The following is a 22937-nucleotide window of genomic DNA, read 5'->3' on the forward strand; positions in this document are numbered from 1 at the left end:
CAGGAATGCAGTTGGTAATTGTATAAATAACATTGCACTTCAGGTGCAGAAACACTGTCTGTTGAGAAAAGGGGTAATTTCAGTTGGAGCTGATGTAGTCATACTGGGTGAAGTGATGATCCTTGGAAGCAAGTGAGCTGAGGAGCAGGGGACAGTAAAGGGAAAGCCAAATACTAAGAGTGGCTGGAGCCCACATCCTGCTCTGTAGCAGTATTTCTGTTCTCTTAACAGCACAGCAGATTGGCTGCTCACAGCCTCTGCTCTGTTTTAAACCAGATTGAGATAGAGCGTTTAAACATAATGAGGTAAGGCATTTATCCTCTGAGCCGTGGTCAGATTTAGAGAGCTGGTGCAATTATGTGTTATTTTAATCTTTCAACAATACTTGCAAGTCAACTGGCACAAAGCCTGACTCAGTTTTATAAGGACAACCTCTACTGAAATTCTCTGCTGTTTGGGTAATGAGTCCAGTGCAAGAGTTTTGGAGTGTTTTGGAGCATTTTGGAGCTAACAGGACAGATCATCAGCCAGTATCAATACCAGTGTTGCTTAGAATACTTAGGAGCCTGATACAAAAGATAAAGTCTACGTGATCTTTTAGCTATTCTTCTTTCTCAATGTTATTTGTGAATGCTGTGCTTAATGGATGTGATACCACATTACAGGGTCTACAGTCTATATTCCATACAAAAATAGTCTCATCCATAATGCCAAATGTGTTGATTTTTGTTAATTAACACACAGGTCCACTTAAAACTGCTTGATGGTCTTTGGGGTTAAGCAGTTTGAGAACCTGAATTGTGAGTGAGCTGTGGGACAGAAACTGGTCCAGCAGTGCTGGAGTCTCAAGATAGCTCTAACCAAGATGATTAGGTTGCTGCAGTATAGCAGGGCAGGGAAGCCCAAAAACTCAACTGTGTCTCTGCTGCCTTGCAAGTCTAAGAGAATATATCCTGACTTTGGAAATAGACTTTGCCCCGTAAGAGGCAAAGGATGGAGGGGAGCTAGGGAAAGGGGTGAGATGGCAGGTAGAATCATAGAACCATAGAATCATCGTGGTTGGAAAGGACCTTGGAGATCATCAAGTCCAACCATAACCTAAATCCAACTACCATAACCTAACCTACCCATTCAGTGCTTAAATCATGTCACTAAGCCCTATATCTATATTGTTTATAGAATCATAGAATCATCGTGGTTGGAAAGGACCTTGAAAATAAGTCCAACCATAACCTAAATCCACCTACCGTAATTTAATCTACCTAGGGATGTGTTCATGCTGATCTGAAGGCACAGCAGGGCATGAGAGGTGGCATAAGATGTAGTAGTAGTAGTAGAGATGGTTGGATTTTGATGCTGTTAAGTGGTAGTTTCTCTGGGAGTCAGAATTTCACAAGGTCACAGTAGATGAGAAGAGGGAGGTTTGGGTCGTTGACAGGTCACACAAGGATAGATGAGCCAAAAGTTGGAGAAACCCTGTGATATGTGTGCCAGATAAGTATGTGTTTGCAATGCTGTTGACATGGCTGAAAAAAAAACCCCACAAACGACAAAAAAACCCTTGCCTCAAGATGTGTTCAAATAACTACCAGAAGAAATGCCTCTTTAGGAACACTTCATGGCTATAAAGCTCTAAAGGAATGTATTGTAGACATGCTAGTGGAAAAACTAGTGCTTTATATATCAGAAGAAAAGTGACCCAAAGGCCATATAGCTTTTCCCCATCCACCCTGACTGCATCTTGCCTATCTAAAAGCTGACACTTGGAAGGAACGTGTTTCCTATCCAGTCCTGGAGCTTTGCCTGAGACCCAGTTAGACAGCATTGGTGCTCTGATGTAGCTCACTGTCACCATATGCTCGTTTGCTGTAATATCCTTGGCTATTCTCAGCCCTTTTCCTCTAGCATCCTCTGATCAACAAAAAGGTTTTCTCACATCCGAGTTCATGTTTATTGCTTAATTCAGTGCTAACTTCCACTTTGTCCTGCTGTATAATTCCCTCAGGTCCAGTTTCTTGCTGCAGTGGATGGCATATATGTTGATTACCTTTCATGTATTTTGCATGCTGAAATATCTTTAAGGAATTGTACACGTGTCTGAAAACCTCTCTTCTTTAAAACCACCTTTGTTTTTTATCATAATCTTTTGAAGAGTTCTTAACATTTATGTTGTTTAATGCTGTTACATATTCTTTCACCCCAGTATCTGTTTTGATATCCTGTGATACTTTCAACGGGATGGTTTTCTTGTGTGAAATGTATCCAGGTTTGCTCTGTCTAAAAAAAGAAAAAAATTACGTGTTTCAAAAAAGACTTGCAGTTTTAACTGGGAAATTAATTTTTGCCTCCTCTTGACCATGTAATTTCAAGTTGTTGTATTAAGTAGATCTAAGATAGGCTTTTGTCTTTTGTCACTAAATAACATTTCTCAGTGTGTCTCAGCTTTGCAAACAACAGAAGCAAAGTTACAACAAAGAGGGAAGGTGACAAGTCACATGCCATGTCCTTCACAGTGCTCTTATCTCCTCATCTACTGCTGTGTTGTAGCTAATGCACTTCCCTCCTCAGTCCCAGGTGCTTCTGCATTCCCATTTCATTACATGCCTTCAGAAGCTTTTGCATAATCTGTCAAAACTACATCTAGACTCTTGTTTTGTTCTGACATCTTTCAGGGACTCCCCATCATCAAAATACTGTTTTTCACTGTTTGATTCAAAAAGGAGTTCTCAGATCATCAGTGAGTCACAGGTTTTTAGGATAATGCCATCTCTTCCTCTTTTTTTTTTTTTTTTTTTTTTTTTTTCTGTCTTTCCATAAGCTTGCTGCATCCCTCCAGCCTTTTGCAGCCTTTCCTATAGGTGTCTTTTGATCTGAGATATGGATTGGTAAGAATTTTTAGCCAATACTTGGAATTGTATTGTTTTATGACATCTTCCAGTTAGACACCATTCTGCTGAATGTCTCCATCACCACCCTGGCATGCATTTTGCTTAATCATGCCACTCCATTTTTTTTCAGTCCTCTTAACCAAAAGATATTATGCTACTTTCCTTTTCCATAATCCTTCCTTTTTTTTTTTCCAGATTTTGTTTATTGCTGTGTAGGTCCATCACTCTGCTACTCTTGCCTGAAATGCTTCCATGGATTCTTTTGAATCTATATTTTTCACTGGGTAATAATGTTTTTTCTCTGAATATTTTTAACTGTACTGAATGTCCCACATTTTTCAGCTTCAGTCTTCTGTAACTGCTGCAGCACTGTGGTTCATTGGATTTTTTTCCACAATTACATTCACCTACATTTTCAGTTTCCCTTTTTCAACTTTTTTGTGTGTGTGTGTTACTGTGAGCTTCTCAACTGTTTTTGAGCCTCTCTCTGATGCCTTTTTTATGTCATTCTCCATCAGAGCTTCAGAGTTTTCCTACTGCTGTGAACACCACTTTGTAGCATGTCCTTGCAAAATAGGGATGTCTCTAAGAACTGTCCCTTCTAGGAATTTGCTGGGATTTCCTGTGACTTACTAAAGCTGCTTTTTCCTTATAACTTTAGAAGCAAATGCAGTGTACCCTCATGGATTTGACAAGTACACAAATCACTGCCAAGGTTTGCTGGCTTTTTTTCTCTTGTTGTCTAGATTATTGACATTGCTGCTTGAGTCAATAGGCTGCCAGGAAAAAAATTACTCCATCACTAATAGATTTCCTCAGCAACATCCCTGCAACTGTCATTTTCCACTTCCTAGTACACTAATGCAGCTCATGGGAAATACTGATGTAGATGAAGAATTTAACTTGGTCAATCAGCAAGCAGTCAGAAAAGTCTTTCCAAAGTTTCCTTTACACCAATGCAAACTTCTCTCCTGACCATCTACAAACCAGATCTTTTCTCAAAGACTTGAAAAAAGCAAGTGGATTTTCTTTGAGATCTGAACACCTTCGTCTCAATATCTAACCCACCCCAAACATCATTTCCTTGGAGCCACCGGGACATTTTTTAGGGAATGCCTTATATTTTCTCAGCAAAAGATATTTCACAGTGAGATGATCTATCTTTATTACAAGTTTAGACAACTCTGAAACCATGCTTGGCAAGTCTTGAGTGCCTTTATGTACAGTGATCATTAATTTTCCTGCAAGTAATACCTCTCAGAATAGTCCTCTCTCTAAAAACCTACGGAAGAATAAACCATTTTTGCTACTTACTGTAGAAATATGCTGAGATGGCACAGGACCTGCTCCTGTCCCCTGTGAGGGGAGTGAGTTGCTCACTTGTTCACAGCTGCTAAACGTGTATTTTCTCATGTCCTTTGTCTGTGCCAGGCGTTGTGAGCCAGGGAGGAGAAAGAGGCAGCGGTGACACTGCTGGGGAAGGGCAGCCCTGCTGGACTGGACAAAGAGAGGGCAGGATTAGGCACAGGGGTAGCAGCTGCCGGAAGATTTGACAGGAGTGCTGTGAAATGGCTTAGCAAGAAATGAATGAGAATTGTGTAGCTGGGAAGAAAAGGGCATTTATTGCTTGTGAAACCGCCATGCTGAGCAGGTGATGGTCTCCCTTGTTATGAGTGCTACTGAAAGCAGAAGGACTGGAGGTGCAGCAACCTGAGGTGTTGCTGTCTCTCCCAGCAACTTCTGGTGTAGCAGTGACCTTCCCCATGACACTGAGGTTTTCTTGTCCAGCTCCTAACTTCAGTTGAAATAATTAACGCTTTGAGCTTTCCAGGGTTGTTAGAGGCACAAGTGCTGTTCTCCAGGCATGTTCACATGGGGAAATCACTTCTAGTTGATGGAGGACCATGGCTGCAGCTTGTGTTCCCTGGTGTTTTCACAGGGGAAAAAAAAAAAAAAAAAAGGGCAGAGGGAAAACGGGAAGGAAATAAATACTGTTTCCATTCATTTCTGCATGCGAGAAGTGCAAGTCCACTGGCCATTAGTAATGTCTTCAACACATCTCTTTAGGACACAGACTGAGATGAAAACCAGTACATACTGTAAATAGGCTTTCCCAGGTTACCTGTGGGCTTTTTAGGGCAGTGGCTTCTCTCAAGGCTCTTCATCCAAGGCTTGCTTGCTAAAGGGGATGCTGTCATGACTGAGCTTACCCTCTCCTCCCCTGTAGTATCTGATTTTTGAGATACAGTTCAAGAACTTCTGCTCTTAACAGTCAAAGTAATTTTTCTGTTGAAATAACTGTTCCTTTTAACAGAGTGAAAAGCTGCATTCTGATGCTTATAAAAATGATAGAAATATACAAGATGAGATGAAGTATCTTTCAGCCTAATTATTTAGAGACAAATTTTGCTTCAAAGTGCATGTACATTACTCTGTTTAACATCACTAGAAGTAGAGAGCGTTTTGCTGATGAGGAATTTAGCTATATAAACATAATATAGCAAAATGAAATCTGGAGGCTACTTCTTAGAGCTGAGCATGACAGTCTGATTTTCATTGCCTTTAACCTTTTAAGTAGGTCATAATACATGCAGCATGGGTGTAAAGTGGGATTATTCCAATCTGAAATCACTTCTCCCTCTCTTCCCTCTGCTATAAATACCTAGATACAGTGTGAAGTAATACACAAATGGTGAAGAAACTACTCTTGGTGAAAACACACTTGTTTGTAGAAAATATTGATCATATTTTCATTAGCTAGGGCTTCATACCTTATTAAGGTGGCACATAATGTTTTTCAGTAATTTCTCAAATGAAATTTACTCACAGGAGTGAAGTAGATCTATGTTGTGAAAAACCTTGAATTTTTGTAATATATAATTTTTCTTATTTATCAATGAGTTTAAACTATGGAAATCTGCTGAGAAACAGGGGAAGGAGAAGACCTGTAAGCTATAGGTTCCAATATCATTAAAAGGGCTAAGCAAGATTATCATGTTGAGTCAGTGACCCTGTTTAGAGTTTACTGCTTGTAACAATTATAAGTAATAAAGTCTTGTGCAGTAATCCTAACTAAAACCATTAACTGCATGAAAGTTTTACCGCAGCACCATATTGTCTCCAGGTTTGGTTTTTTTTTCACTTTGATAAATAATGAATTGGTAACTAAACCACAGTGAATGATTGATACTCATTATGGCTTTTCAGTAGCTGTACAGATAGTGAAATGTTCTGCTCGGCATTGGTGCCAACAGACAGGATAGAGGGAGGCATGAGAATGGATCTTGCTTGACTCAAAATGTAGAGCAGTTAGGAAGCAACCTCAGTAACATAATAATTTTTTTCCCAGTTAATTATATTATACATAATCTAATGCACTGTCTGTATTTCTTTTTAGAAATTTAAAACATAGATTTCAAAAAAACCCAAACCCTGAAATTTTCAAAATGTTTTTTGTCAGTCTCTTATGCTTATATATGACACCCCCCCAACAGTATTTGCATATGATTTTAGACTTTAAGATTTACCAAATAAATTATTTACCAAATAAATTGCCACCAAGCTCCAGCTAGTCTTTATTTTTTAGGTATCTGCTATTTGTCCACACTTGCCAGCAATCATCTGATACTGCTTCCAAATCCTCTTGTAATGTTGAGGTGAAGGGTTTTTAGATAAAGTAGTAGTAACTCTGCTGATCAGATCCAGAGTTTTATAGCATGCAAAAACCCCTGCTACTCTGTTACGCAGCCTGAGCAGAGCCTCTCGTCCCAGACATGGGCTTCCTCTAACTCCCTCTCCCTTTATAGCCTTGCTCCCAAATACTTTGGTGGACTTCAAGTGGCCTTTGATTTTGGAGAAATTACATTTAAGTTATGGTATTTATAGCAGGAACAACAACCTACCATACCTGCATGATTGTCCAGGCACCAGTTAGTTATGAGGAAACCTTCTTTGAATAGTAACTAAAATCCCTCTGTGCCCCATTTGTTGTGTAATTTTCTTACTATATAGCAGAAGTCTTTCAGTAACTAAAAGATTGCTACTCTTTCAATAACAGAGACTGGCATGGAGATAACCTCTGTGAAGCTCAAATTGTGTATCTGTCTCCCCATCCTCCACGCCGTTACCAAAAATAATCCTGCTGTCTGTCACATGGGCTTCAGCAGTGACAGTGCAAACAAACTGTAGCCCCTCTGACATCTATACAGAACTTTCATGGGGAAGATATGGGCTTATTTTTTGTTCCTTAATCTGTCACACAGCAAGCCCTTGTAAAAAACTGGTGCCAAATCATTCAAGTGTTGTTTTGGGGGGGAAATTAGGGCATGCTTTCTGTATTCTAAATCACATTTTAATTGGGGCATAAGTCTTCAATGAAGACAGTGCCTTTTGCTTTCTTTGCCAAGCTGTGGGCAAGACTTAAGTGCCAGTGCAAGCAAGTTCTCACAGCGTGCTGCTGTTCCTTGTGAAGAAGCTGGGGTGTAAAGCTGGAATATTCACAGCCAAGCATACACTGAAGTTAATTAGGAATTTCCCCTGTTTTTCTACTCTCCAGTGAAATTCAGATCAGCCACCATCTGGCAACTTTTCCCATGGGAAGCGTCATGAGGTGTTTGGGGTGGAGGTGGGCATCACAGTTTCAAAGATGGCTCATGCCCTTCCCTCCCCACTTTCCTCCCAGGGCTTGGAAGAATCAAGGAATCACAGGACTAGAGGCATTGGAAGGGACCTCAAAATATCATCTAGTCCAATCCCCTGCTAGAACAGGATCCAGCACGGAAGGAGCCAACACAGATCCTTAGAGAATCTGGCCTTGGGCAAAAAAGGGAGCTCCAGCTGAAGGAGAAAGGGTATATAAACCTGTAAAAAAGCACCCTTATTTTGGTGCTCAGAGCAAGCTGGCATCACCAGCAAACTCTGTACTGCCACCCCTGCAAGGTGCAGCTTTTCTGCTGAACTTTGGCCGCCTCACAGGAAGTGGCGCCAACTGTTTTCATCTCACATCACCGGTAATTTCATCCCAGCATCTGGAGCTCTGGGTAGTGGGATGGAAAAGAGGAAGAGACAGTCTGTCAGGGTGAGAAGAGAAGCTTTGTGAGATGCATAGTTTCTTCCTACATTTCCCAGATTGCCTGGTTGTTTTTTTCTTTGGTGGTAGTGATGCTGTGTGTAGGAATATGTGTCACAAGGGAGTGTTGGCAGCTACGGGGATGGCACTGCCCAGAAATGCTTAGGCAGGTGAAAAAAACTCAGAGCTATTGATTTTTGTCCTTCTTTGGAAGGGTTAATTGATTATTTCTCTTCTCGAATTAATTATTTACACTTGCTTCTCTAGCTCTAATTTTAAAAGGAGAACGTAACTTATTGCACAGATAACTTATGAATTATTAACATTGCACTACTCAAGCTGTCAGAGGCTGAATGAAGGGGAAAGATCTGACTGTCTTGGTAAGTCTTGTATTGCCACATGCTGTGGCACTGGGCTTTCCCCTTGCCCTACACCTGGCACTGCACTGGTAAGCCTGGCTCTGCTGCCCAAAGCCTTGCTGGCTGTTAGGCAGCCCAGCCTGGCAGTGGCTCGTGTATTCTGGATCCATCAATAAGTTCTCCAGTCCCTGGAGTTGGTCAGTGCAAGCAGGTCAGGAAAAGGGTTTAAGTGGCAAAGAGGTGGAACTGAGCACCTGGGAGTCTTCAAGCAACCTCTAATCAGCACCTTTTGCTGCTTTCTGTAAATTTCCTTTGTGCCACAGACGAGGATACTTTCACCCATCTTGCACTTTTTCGCAGACTCCATTCATGCCAAGGCACTGGCATGTGCAGTACTTTAGCTCCTTTCTCATCCCCACAGGACTGATCCCCACAGTCCACAGATTCCCAGGGGTTTTGCCAGCACTTATATCACCAGGGAGCTCCCTGCATGTTTTTTTCACCCCATTCAGCCTGCTGAGAAATGCCTGGGAAGGAGGTATTTTCTGTTCTGTGGGAGGAGGCATGGCAAAGCCTTTGCTTGATTTGGTTTTGGGTTTGTGCCTTGATGTATGTGAAGTTTCTTTTAGTAACTGTAATGGTGGCTCATTCAATCTAGAAAAATGATGCTATCTTCCCCAAATAGGTACATTCCCTCTCATCTCTGTGTTTCTTTTTACTGTGTATTTTGTTGCAAGAGACAAGCTTGAGCCTAAATGAGTGTAAGGATCCCAAGATATTCTTACCTGCAAATGAACATTTTAGGTCTTGCTCCAGTGATGGTAGCTGGACCTGAGGAGGGTAAATCGTGTTGATATTTAGGGACATCAAATTAACATCTACGTGGGCAGAAGGAGCACAGGGATCCATCTGAGACTGCTAGATGTACGTATTGGTCTATTTAAGGCTTCTTTCTCAGGGATCACTCCAAAATAGTTACAGTTCAATTTCTTCAGAGTGCTCTTGCTGCAGTCAGCTGTGCCGAGAGAAACTGGGTCTTGTGCAGAGATTGGTGAAGGCAGCTCTCCTCACCATCGCTGTGTGCAGAGTGCAGGATAAATTCCCATCCCAGAGTATAGTGATGTCAAAATGGCAGATTATGGAGTGATGAAGGAGGGAATAAAGCAATTAAGTGACATGATAAACAGTTCTAAGGCAGATTTTAATTTGAAAACCTTTTAAGTTGCTTTTCTCTTTAATGCTTTTAATCATATATAGTATATTTTTGTACCAAAAATTGAAGATTGTCCATCTCCAATTTCAGTTTTCAAGACTCTGGTCCTTCATAGAATCATAGAATAGTTTGGGTTTGAATAGACCTTTAAAGGTCATCTAGTCCAACCTCCCTGCAGTGAGCAGGGACATCTTCAAGTGTATTGGGTTGCTCAGAGCCCCTTCCAACCTGACCTTGAATGTTTCCAGGCATGGGGCATGTACCACCTCCCTGGACAATCTGTTCCAGTGTTTCAGCACCGTCATAGAAAAAAAAAATAATTAAAAATCTTTCTTATATCTAATCTAAATCTACCCTCTTTTAGTTTAAAAACATTGACCCTTGTTCTATTGCATCAGGCTCTGCTAAAAGGTTTGCTCCCATTTCTCTTACAGGCCCACTTTAATTACCGAAAGGCCTCAGTAACATCTCCCCAGAGCCTTCTCTTCTCCAGGCTGAGCAACCCCAACTCTCTCAGCCCATCAGAAGTGCTCCAGACCTCTCATTTTTGTGGCCCTCTTCTGGACTCACTCCAACAGCTCCATGTCCTCCTTGCATTGGACGGATCCAGAACGGGGCACACTACTCCAGGTGGGGTCTCATGAAAGCCAAGTAGAGGGGTAGAATCACCTCTCTTGACCTGCTGGCCACACTTCTTTTGATGCAGCACAGCATACGGTTGGCTTTCTGGGCTGTGAGCACATGTTGCCAGCTCATGTCTAGCTTTTCATACACTATTACCCCCTTCTTCACCTTAAGCTTTTCATCTTGTATATTGCAGATAAGGCTGTTAAGTCAAACCCATAGTTCTCCAGTATATACAAACCAGCCCTTGAGTTTAGAGGCAGCCGTGATGGGCAGGACTTCAGGCACACCTCAGGACAGCAGTCTCTACTGCTGGGAGCTGAGTTACACCATTTGAAAAGTTACTTTAGAGTTCCTGCCAGAAGTTTTTGCTCCCCTATGTAAAGGACTTCAGGCAAGCACAAAAAAAATCTTTAAACAGAAATTTTTGTCTGTCCTATTTCTGGTTCCACCTGCTCTCAATTTCCCTGGAAAGACTGCAAGAATGTTCCCTTGTTGGGGTAATTAGTCACTTCCATTCTGGCCCTGACTGTATTAAGTGCAAAGAACAAACAAAATTAAAACCAACATGTCAGTGAATATTGAAGTCAGGATGGGTTTATCCTACAGTGTTGATTTCACTCCTGGGTAAAGTTTTACATCAGGTTTTTTTTGTTCAGTTTTGTTTGAGTGGATAGTCCATCAGTTCACACAGCCATAGAAGAGGCAGTAATTTAGGTAGCACAGATTCAGAGATAGCCCTTGCTTCTCTTGGCCACAGCTGCTGTAAGAGTAGCCATATGTAATGGTTTATGTATTCTTTGGGGGGAAAAAATCAGAACATAGAAGGAGCTTCTGCAGTTCTGCACAGGAAGATTAGGTGTTGGCACTCCTGCAGCTGCCCATCATTGTACATGGCTTTGTGCTATCAGGTTGTTGGAAGAAACAGGTACATTGCACAAACTGCTGTCCTTCCAAGTCAGCATGAATAAGCGCTGTGGGCAACTTCAGCTTTTTGTTTCTTTGCTACAACATGATCAGGAGAAAATTTGGCAGTCATTTTCTTAGTCATAGGGAAGGAAGAGGAGCCTTGTGGGGATGGGCATTGCTGGCATGGATGTGTCACACATGCTTCATGTTTTCATGGATGCTTCCCCTAGAAGCAAAGGCAAAAGAAAGGCTGTGGATGTGATACCTTGTTAGGTATCCACAAGTGGTACTTCACAAGCATCCACAGCGTAATGCTCCAAAAGAAGTACAATACTTATGGTTAATGCTTCCTGTTAATCTGCCATTAGCAGAAAGATCTCCATAACAGTAAAACATGATTTTTCATCATGAACACAAGCCAAGAGAGACATTATCTTCGGTTTCCTAAAGCAACCAGCATGTAATTCTCAGTGTATGAAGACTGACAGTACTTTCCAGGATTCACTGAGATGGGTTACTAATAAAGGCATTTTCACAACTGAACCTGACAGTCTGTTAACTGCTTTTAGATGTGGGTGTTGATTGTATCCTGGCACCTTTATTCCAGGTCATCAGCCAACATAATTGAAGCTGACAGGATCACTAATTAGAATGCAAAGGTTGTCATTCTTATCATATTACAGTCTGGTCTTTAAAATTGAAGCCGTCTTTTCATTCATCCCTTTCCTGGTCTGCAGCTGATTTGGTTCCTCCCTTGGTCATTCTAGCTCTTTTTCTGAGGTCCTGGAGGTGAGTTTTGCTCAGCAGCTCAGAGAGGAGAAGGGGAAGAATATGAAATTACCACTTGGGCAATCAGGAGAGGAAATAGTTCAGATAAATCGCCCACCAAGTGAGACTCATTTTACTCCGGTCTCAGAAGCGGGAACTGCTGGGCAAGGAGGAGGATGTGGCAGTTCCTACTTGGAGACTTGTGGTAGCAGAAAGCCTTGGAATACTTCTGATTCTGCTTTAATTTTCTTTTCAGGGGCTTCTTGTGTTGTGGGTGCTTGTGGCTGATTATCCATAATCAAGACATTTCAAATAAAGCCGTTAACTGTAATATTTCTACTCTCACTCTGAAATTCTTCATAAAGGTTTAAAATCTTAAACCAGATTGGCAGGTTGACATTCACAAGAAGAATTGTTTTTACCGTGTAAAACTGCTAGCATAAAAGAGAACAGGCATCATTAAGGATTTGTTGAGTTTCTATTTTCTCTATTAAAGTGCCAACTATTATTTTCAAATGAAAGATTTACCATAATGAAATCATTAGTGACTGTGCATTGAGGGGTTTTTTTCTTGACAGCACTCATAGCTATTACAGCCAGGCAGTCAAACTCTGCCTCTATAGCATGCACAGCAGTGACAACTTACCTCTTTCTCTTGGAGATGAAGAATTTGACCAGAAGTGAGCAGATGCTATAATGATTATAGCTACCTGAAGTTCTTTTGGTTTTTTCCCTTTTTTTCTTTTTTTTTTCGTTTTCCTTTTTTTAAGCTCATGCTCTACTAGCTCTTTGGCTTTTTACTTTGTTTTTTTTCTTTAGTTGCAGACCTAGTTTTTTTCATGACTGAGTGTGCATTACAAAGGCAGTCTTGGGGAGTGATGTGATGAAGAAACGCAAAGTGAAATATCACATTACTGCTCAAATAGGGTGTAATCACTCTGCGTTAAGCTTTTTAGGACTTTAGCATTCAGTTCATGAGAATTTTGAAATACAGGAGAAACCGATTACAATACTTATTTACAAGAGATTGGAGGTAGGGGAATTGGATCCCTGGAGGTGTCAAAGGTCTGATTGCTGTCTATCTGCAGGTTTTAAAGAGAAACTGGCTAGGCAGCAAGGGCAAGTCACACCTTCCCAGGTAACACTGACAATCTCAGGAGGAAGACTGCCCAATGAAAAGATTTATTTCTGTCTCAAGCCGTTGACTATTCTTACAGACCTAAGGAATCCTTCAGACTAATGCATGTGCATCAAAGCACCCATTATTTTGTTTTGGCATTCAATAGCAAACAAGTGCATGAGGTTTGATGAGGTAATTTGATTACAGCCAAATAAAATAGCAAGGTTTCAGTATCGTGCAATTGTGGGTACTCAAAATAGTTGGCTTTGAAAACCTTGGATTAGCATGTTCTGGTGGAGTGCCTACTCCTGCCCACACAGTGCGGGATCCAGCAACCATGCAGTGCCTTTTCCTGATCTGTGTGTACCATTGTGGCAACAGGTGACTAACTAAAATCCGGACTAGGTGAGGTTAAGCATGCTCCTTTAAAAGGGATTTCTGGTCTTGAAAATTGTATGTAAAGCAGCGTCTGGGGCTCTTTGTTTGATCAAGCAGACCTTCAAAGTGAATCCGTTCAGTGTACTTTTTGATTGCCAGTCCTGAAATCTCAGCATGGGATGAGGTTTTTTCATAACCAACATTAAAAGAACGTTCTGCTGAACAGACTGTATTCCTTGGCACAGATCAGCTCTTCTCTGCTATGATCAGCAGAGGTACTCTCTTCTTACAATGACACATCTGAGGGCACTGGCCAACCCACCAGCTTCTGCCTTCAGCGGCGGATGCTAATTCACTTGCCTGCTGGGAGGAATGGAAAAGAGTACGTCTCCTTGCCTTTCTTTGCCGAGCAACAGGGAGAACTACACACAGAAATGTTCCTCTTGCAGAACAGTCACTTGATCTGCTGTGCAGCCAGTGCCTGGGGCAGTTGCATGGTGCCTACCTACTTACAGATAACCTCAGCTGCAGGTTGCTGCCTCTTCTGTTGCCTGCTTCTGCTCTTTGGTAGGTGGGTTTGCAGCATTTGCTAGATGAGGGACACTGGAGCCAAAAGCTCAAAGTGAAAATTCACTTGTGACAGTGAAAATGTATCTTAATTCTCAGATTTAATAGTTATCTGGGGTTGTGTGCATCCTCTATTTTGTCTCACAACTATCTGCAGAGTGTTAATGAAAGGGAGTTACGAGGATGAAGAAGGGTATAATGCCTAGATTTTTAGAGAGTGGTAGTACAAAGGGTGGGACTTTGGAAACAGAACAGTTCTTTCAGATACAAAACATAAATTGCATCAGCATAAGAATGCTCAGCAGAAGCAAGTGAGTAGCACAAAAGGAATGTAATTTCAATTATGCCATAAATTGACTTTTGACTGGCACAGACAGCTATCAGAGGGCAGACAGTCTTTCCTTCCTAACCTTAATGAAATACAAGCACTCTGGTTTTAAATTGCAGTTGGCATTTCTTCTTTGGTGCAGCAGAGGTTGGAAGACACCTTCCCTCCTTTTTTTTGTTATGAAGTTTATTTGCCTGGATGCATTAACATGTCCGATTATTCATTCCCTGTTTTTTTATGACGTAGATTTCCTGTCATGATCTCATTATGTTTACAGCATTCTTTGCAATGGCATAAACAGAGATTGGTGCCTTGTTTTCACGTTTGGGTGTGGTAGGGAATAGCTACATGCAAACTGCTGCTCAGACACATCCAGGGAGCCTTAGCTAATGTCAGCCTGAGATGCCTTTCAGGCACGAAGCAGATCCTCTGCTAATGTTGTCAAGCTTCAGGACCATCTCCACTGAGTTCCAGGGAGATATAAACAGTAGTGGGAAAAGATAAATTAATAGAGAAGAAAGAACGTACTGAAAACAAATTTTAAAATACTGTTAATTAAGCACTGCTACAGGTGCTACAAAGAAAACAGTCACTGAGAAAAAAAATCAGGAGCGTGCAAGGCTTTTGTGTATGCAAAAATTTCTAGTAATCTTAAACAGATTTTTAGCCAATATAACTACTTAAAGTATGAGTAGCTCTTTCATATTCACAAAAATAAAAAGAAGGGATTTCAGAGTGTTTACTGACATTTAGTAATGTATTTGGGGCTATCAAAATGTTTTCAGAGACCCTCACTGCAATTCACAAAAGCTAGTAAATGACATCATGGCATTCTCTGTGTGATCTACCCCAGGTTTACTGATGGGCAAACGTGAGGCAAAGGATTATTTAAAGCTTATACTTGTTTGACTGTTTATTCCTAGTCTCCTGAGCAGGGATATCCACTGGGCTTTAAGGCCTTACCACTGTGCAATGAATTACTATATTTTAAATGTAACTCCAGCAGTTTGTCCAGGGGTATATTTGAAAGCAGCTTTGTATTTTATTTTGTTTTTCAGATTAGAATTGTAATATATGTGTGTGGCTAAAGAGTTTCTGCCTAGTTTGGGTTTCCTTTTATTGACAGCACTCCAAGTCACAGCTTTTAACAGCAATTTTAAACCCCCATTGTTTCTTCTCCGTGGTTACTGCAGAAAAAGTGTTTCTGCTGCTGCTTTCTTTGCTCCCCCAGTCCATGACAAAGTGACTTGTGTACTGGCACAGTGGGTTGCTGGAGGCAGAAGCTATTGCAGAATAACTTCTTGGGTAGACAGCATAAACCAGTCACCAGTCTGAAACTCACTGCTACATGATTATCACCAAAGGGCAAGGATATATGGAGACTCAAAGGAGACTTGGCATGCATTTCTGTGAAGTGAGCAACCAGACCTGTCATACAAATGCAAATATTACTACAAGTTTTAAGAATTGAGGCAACACTGGACTAAGGATTTAAGTGCACATCAAATTTGGAGACTTACCTGGGGTTCTATTAGCTTGAAGGGATTTCCTGCAAAAGCTTCCTCTTTTGGGCATTGCTGATGTTGATCCCCAGCTTGCTTCCCAAAGAGAATATGCAGGTCTGTCTCAGTCTCATATGCATAACCTTGTTACAAAGATACTCATTGAAGCTGTGAAGTTTCACAGCCTCAGATCCCTAACAGAAGGGATTACTGAATCGGCTCTAGGTTGAAATTCCAGTTTCATGCTCTTCCTTTATCTAAGCTATTAGAAATCCTCATACAAATGTCAAAACTCCATTTCTGTAATACATTTTGGCATCTTTTTTTTTTTCTCAATACAGCTTCCAGACATTGCTGGCTTTTCATAGTTGATGCTTATCTTCTCCTCAGGAACTTTAATTAAAAATAGTACATCCTAATAATGCTGTTGCTAGTGTAATTTTTCTCTGGCAAAATAAATTAAATTTAAGTAGGCTGTATCATCTTGCTGCTTACTGATGGCATTTTTAAATGGAAACTACTAGATGAACATCTAATCAGTAATTCAGGTGAACCAAGGTCTTTTAATATTTTGTCCCAATGATGAACGAAGGAAATATAACATTATGGAATTTCTAGGAAGTCTGAGAGTCCACTTTTTAGCTGCTGCATGGCTTTAGTAAGGCTTTTTAGCAAGGTTTAGACCATCATGGATGTATAAACTTAACCCTGACTGTAGTAAAATAGGATTTAGTGCTGCTCTGTATCTTCAGCAGAGCTGGAGTAAACAGGATCTGTGTGGGTAGGTATCTGAGAGGAACAGCTGCATAACAGATCTACAGTCACTTGTGGAGCCTGTGGGCTGCAGCATCATGGAGGTATTTGGGCTCTGGGTCTTTGCAGGGGAGGAGCTGCTGCTCAGTGCCAGGCTCAGGCCAGCCTCCTTCTTCCCCAAAACATGAAGAGGTGGACATGGTGCAGCAGAGCTCTGCACAGCCTTTTGTGCCAGGATTGGAGAAGCCAAATTTAGGAAGGGGTCAAGCTCCACAGAAGATATGTGTAGTCTTCATATTTATCAGATCTAATGTAGGAAAAACACGAGTAGTAGGATGGCCAGAGCACAGGAGTTGTTCTCACACAGGTGGGAAGTGGAAGGAAGGAATTAGACAGACCACGTGCTGGGTGTACAGGTTGGTGGCAATGCTGGGAAAGTGAGAGGACAAGAACTAAATGCATGCCACCTCAACTTTGCTTGGAAAATTCAACCCATCGAATTTTGGAATTTTATTACATCTTTATTAATTATTCTGTCCGCTGGGGCTGGAGTCGCTTGCCCGGACTCCCTGGGATGGTGTCACATACCAAGTGGGTTGGTGCTGGTGGGGCCAGGGCTGCAGTGTGGTTAAACCCTGGAAACAGGGGGTCACCCTGTGGATCACCCCCCCAGAGCTGGAGCTGAACCTGAACTGTGCATCAGCCCTGGGAAGCAGCCATGTGCCTGTCCCTGCAGAGGCCTCATCCAACATGCCTTTCTCCCAGTGCTGCCCTCCCTGAGGGGTTGTTCCCTTAGGAGAGGGCTGACCAGTGGCAGCACCAGGCTCCCTCCCTCACTGTGCATCTATCACACAGTAAAATGGAGCAGCATTGCTCTTTGCACCCAAAATGGTCCCAAACCCAGGCAGAAGCTGCTTTTCTCTGCACTATGTGGGACCTTGGAAGCAAGGACAGTCTTGAAATGAGCCTTACAGCCCTCTTGATAGGTAGGATTGATTTAGAAGTCCTTGCACATATGGAAAAGTAGGCAGTGGCAAGGAGGGTCTGGGAGGTGAAGGCTACCTGAGAAAGAAGTATGTGTTTCCTATCATACCCCTCCCTTTGAATCAAGTCAGACAGAGGGGGATTAATCACTGACTTGCAAAGAACCTTATTCATCAGGTTAGTGGTGAGACACAATTTTGTTGTTCTTCAGGAATTTGATATGCTTCGTATGTCCACTTCTGACTCATGTTCTTTGTGTTCATCTGGAATTCAAGCGGTAGGTGGAAAAGGTGATATGGGGAAGTTGTTACCAGAAAGTTGGAAAAGGCAGGAGAACTGAAGGTTTGAATTTCCTTGAAGGATATTCCTTTGAGTCAGTATTCAAAGATATGGAATAACAGGGGATTACTTGTATCAACTCCAAAGCTCTTCTGACCCACTGAACAGGTTCTAGCTCTGTGCAGAGAAACTACCCATGGCCTTCTCTAGGTGAATTAGAGACACACAGAAACTCCAGTGAGAACTATCTGGAGCTGTTAACAAACTTTGCTTTCTTGCATGGCCATCCCTTAGACCTTTGCAAACACAAAGAGTATTCATCTGAACATGCAGAGATGTGTATTCCAGCAAATCTTATAGTATGCAGTGGATGCTAAACAAGAAATTCTTGAACAACTGGAGGTGGGAGGTCTTCAGCATTCTCCATCGTAAATGTTAATGTGTGTAGCAGACAGAAGGAGTATTATATAAAAAGTTAATACTTTCAAATTTTTCTGGTGCTGACCTATGTCAAGGAAGCCAGTATTTGCATTATTTCCATGGTATTTGTATCATAAGGGAGGGATGAAAGAAAAAATAAAGAGATTTCAGCTTGGAGCCATTTGTTCTGTGAAAGTATGATTTAAAGTGAAAACCTGTTTAAAAGTAGAAAGGAATGAAATAAAGATCTGGCAAGATTAAACACTTTTTGATTATAAATAAAACTTCCAATTAGAGAAAGGTTTGCCCAAAATTTTCTGAAACACCTATGTCAGAGAAACCACTATAAAATGGTCAGTTCTGCTACCTTGATTGCAAGGGTATTATTATTTTATGTGGCCCCGAAATATCTCAAATATTTCACAGCACAGGCAGGATATAGGTCCTCTGTCATAAAGATTCTATAGTTTAAAAGTGAGGTCCACATTAACTGTTTTAAAAGCTAACAAACACTTTTCTAAACCATTGGCTGTCGTATATCTGAAATTTTAGCAATGATAAACCCTCTAATGCTTTCCTGAGATAGGCAGTGGTGCATAAATATAATGACAAAGAAGATTCATGCTGAGAAGGCAAACTTGTCTGTAGGTACACACTGGAAGAGACTGTAATAAAATCTTACTGAAAGCTGCTACGTAGATGCAGTCTGTGGACAGGTCTCCTACATCTGCGTCAATCAGGGGAATATGTTGCCAACTGAACAGGCGAGCAACGTTTGCAATGTCTCTCTCTTCTAATTTTCTCCTTTAATGTGGCTGCAGTATTGTTGTCCCTAACAGACTCTTAATTTAGTGATGATAATGTACCTCTGTAAAGCAGGAAGTTTCCTGCTGCCCTCCTGCGTAGTAGCAATGAGATCTAAAAAAACCCCCACAAAACAACCCTTGGTTTTGATTTGGTTGGTTTTTTTACATTCTAATAGAGGTTATTCCAGCCATTTTCCACCTCTGCATGTGTGAAAAACGTTAAGATCAGCAGCTGGTGTTTAGGTAACTTCTTGTTCTGTTTCAAAATTCATGGCTAACTCAAGGAGGCCCTTGTCCCAGAAGAACAGAAACACACAAATCCAAGTCAGAAGAAAGTACAGCGTTTGTGAAAGCAGAAGGTGCATTTCACTTTGGCCACCTGAGTAACCCAGCATGGAGGGTCATGGTGCTGCCCTTCCTTATGTGCCATGAGACATTATACTTGGGTGGGAAGAGCCAGTATATGTTCCTGACTCACATAGACTCTCACTTGGCTCCAAAAGTCCCTCAGCTGCTTGAGACAGGGGTTTATGAAGGTATGGTTGTATCTTGGTAAGTCAACTGTTATTTTAAGTCTGCTTCTCTTGATCCTCGATGCTTTGCATTTTTATGTGGTTAAAGTGCTTAAAAATGGTGATCTGAACCTGTAAATGCAGTTCTGCAAATGGCCAGTGAAGTGCACTCCTGCTGTGTTGCTGTTGAGGGGTGTGTGTGCCACTGATTGGTGATGTCTTAGGGCACCTTTTGATAGCAGGGTTGCATCCAAGGAACAATCAGGGGTAAGTCACCATTACTTAGTCACTGTACACAGAGGCAGAGAAAGCTCCTTAAGTTACACCTCTGTATTGAAAGCTTAAATTCAGGCTGGACTGGGTAAAGTCCTTGTGAATCCTCATGTTGACTGACACTTGAACAAGAGCCTGCAGTATGCCCAGGTGGCCAAAAGGGCCAATGGCATCCTGGCCTGCATAAGGAATAGTGTGGTCAGCAGGGCCAGGAAGGTGCTCTAACCTCTGTACTTGGCACTTGTCACCTTGAGTACTTAGTGCAGTTTTGAGCCCCTCAGTACTGAAACAACATTGATCAAAGAAGGGCAATGAAGTTGATGAAGGTTTTGGAGTGGCTGAGGGAGGAAGAATTGTTTAGCCTTGAGAAAAGGAGGCTGAGGGGAGACATTATTGCTCTCTACAGCTACTTTAAAGAAGGTTGTAAAGAGCTGGGGATCAGGCTGTTCAGTGAAGTTACAAGTGATAGGACAAGAGGTAACAACTTCAAGTGGTGCCAGGGGAGGTTTAGATTGGATGTTAGGAAGAGTTTCTTCACTGAAAGGGTTATCAGGCATTGGAACAGGCTGCCCGGGGAGGTGGTAAAGTAACCACCCCTGGAAGTATTTAAGAGTTATATAGATGTAGTAGTTATGGATATGTGATTCTGTGGTTCTGTTCTGACCCTATTGGTGAATTATGTGAAGAGGGATTCAGTTAGTCCTTTGAAGTTGTGTACCTTCTTAACTCCCTGGAACAATTCTTGAGTCACAACCCCTCTATAAGCCAGCATTCATAACCTGAGGTAATCTTAGGAGATTGTGTTGGGGTCCTGTCCAGAATGTCAGAAAATTCAGAATGGAATTTCCAGTTTTGGAAGCAGGCATGTGATTCTCATTCATCGTATGCAATAGTGCCCTCAATCCCTTTTCTTTGAGTGAATTTTAATTCCTGGAAACCTATATGATGCGGTCTTTTGCTCAGTGTGAGCTCAGAAGAGGTGAACTTGACTACAGCCCTTTAATGTCAAAATGAGATGCTCAAGTGAAATTGAACACTTCTAGTAAAGACTATAACATATAAGTATCTATGCTGCCTTATTCAGCCCTAGAAATAAAATATGAAGATGTGAGGCATGTAGAATGTGCAGCCATAGAGTACTTTATGTCTTTGTGGGCACGTATGTGGAAATATGTAAGCAATGCCAAGTAGAAAAAAAAAATAAAATTGAGAATTGCCTTGTGGCACCATCTCTCTCCCTAAACTTATTTTTCTGCCCACTTTAAGCAGGTGGATCTGCAAAATAGGTATTTCATTTTCTTAAAGTGAAAACGAGCAACTGAATAGGTTTTCCACCATCCCCAAATTTGCTTCCCCCTTCATCCTGTAATAAGCCCTATGCTCCTTTAGGCAGTAACCCCCATATTTTGCATGGCAGCCCAGGAAGGAAGTTTCTTCCCCTCAGCTTTGCAGGTTTCACTCCAGGGACAACAGCTTAATCTTCTCTTTTTGTACAGTCCTTGTACACTGATTTTACTGATCAGGTTACTTGGGTTCCTCCACCTAACCCTCTCCAGGTTTTTATGCTTATTGTAATGAAGCCTGTAGTCAGCTAACCTGACACCCTTATTTTTTGTTCTTTTAACTTTTTCCATTTTTTGAAGTGTAGCTTTTTTATAACAATAGCTTTGGTATTTCTGGGTCAATCACTCTCAGACCAAATAAAATTAGCAATCTGATGGTGAATGCCAGTGGTTAACCAGGCTGTCTTGAGTCCTTCTGCTTCTCAGGTCACATTGTCTTCAATACCACTTGGGCTCATCATTTCATGAAAAAAAATAAATCATGTTGCTTAGTATTCCCAAAAGGAACAACTTAGAACTGCTGAGACATATTCTAGGTTATTGTGGAGGTTTTAGGCTTTTAAACTCTTCTACCAGGTTGTAAAACCAGGAATGTATGTCCTGTTGTTTGATGAACACATACCCCTGGAGTGCTTGCTTTTCTTAGAGGAGCAGGTAAATCTGCTCTGTCAGTTTGCTCTTGAAACTTCTCCTCTTCAAAAAACTGTAGCCCCATGCTCTGGTTATTCTAGCACTGCTTCTGCATAAGTATCACATTTGTAACTTCCAGTATTGCAGCTGGTCAGGCCTTCAGCAGCATTTCAGGACTGAGAGAGACAATAATAAGGAAAAAATGTCTGTGTAGGAAGTACAGTTTTCCAGATCTCTTCAGACTTAGCATTCATTTGCAATAATGAGGAACAGATTCATGCTAACAACATGGTTTTTTAAGTCATCTCTTAGTGAAGCAGCTTTGCTTGTAGCAGTTGTCCGCAGTGCCTTTAGAGACAAGTGGACATACTCAAGGTGCTTTAGATAAGCCACCAAATAAGCAAGAGTTGCTTCAGCATTACTCACCCATCAGAAGAGAAATTTTTGCCAGTTAGTTGCTCTTAGCCATTCCTGTTTGCATGTCTTCTGTTGCTTGATCAAAGCAAAATTGTGGTTACTGCTGACTTTATGCATTGCTTTAGCACTGTGTTTAGCACACCAGGTAGCATACTATGAACCAGGGATGACCAGCTTCTTCCTCTTGATACAGAGGTCTGATCCAGCTTCCATGTATTTGGAACTGAGTTCATCAAACCATAGGATATTAGAAGAGATGTAGCTCTTGTGCCATCTTGGTTGGTACATTTTGATGTTGTTTAGTGTTGCTGTTGATCCCTGACATCTGGTTTGCATCCCAAAGATGTTATGTTAGTACTACCTCAAGGCTTGTTATGCCTCTTTTTGCTGCACGTCACAGACATCTCGAAGGCTGATATGGAAGGCATCAGGCTGAAGAAAGAGAGGCCACATGTAGTTATGAGATGTACATTATTGTGAGACCTTCATGGCAGCAGAATTTGTCAGGCTTTTATCCATAAACCTCTCCTTTCACTCCATAAGTTTGGCAAACTGAACTCAGTTTAAGCATAAGGAAGTGCCACTGCTGACAAAGCTCCTTAGCAAAGTGTTCATTTGGGGTAAATGTGAGTCCAAATGCAACATTCTTCATTAACTGCCTGGCGTAAAACCACAAAGAAATACAGACTCAGCTGAGATTAAAATTAATATCAGAAGGTTGTTGAAGAAATACTATAAAATTCTACCTTCCCATCTGAAGAAACAGCCTTCCCTGACTTCACTTCTAAGGTCTGAG

At 41.4% G+C, this 22937-nt stretch overlaps 1 protein-coding gene across 1 annotated transcript in view; it reads left to right on the forward strand.

The window, feature by feature from the left end:
- The window catches only part of MTCL1 (microtubule crosslinking factor 1), a 95227-nt gene that overhangs the window by 2436 nt on the left and 69854 nt on the right, over positions 1-22937 (forward strand). The window lies entirely within an intron of this gene.

This window comes from Chaetura pelagica, unplaced genomic scaffold, assembly GCF_000747805.2.
Source record: "Chaetura pelagica isolate M959 unplaced genomic scaffold, ChaPel_1.0 scaffold109, whole genome shotgun sequence".
NCBI classification, from domain to species: domain Eukaryota; kingdom Metazoa; phylum Chordata; class Aves; order Apodiformes; family Apodidae; genus Chaetura; species Chaetura pelagica.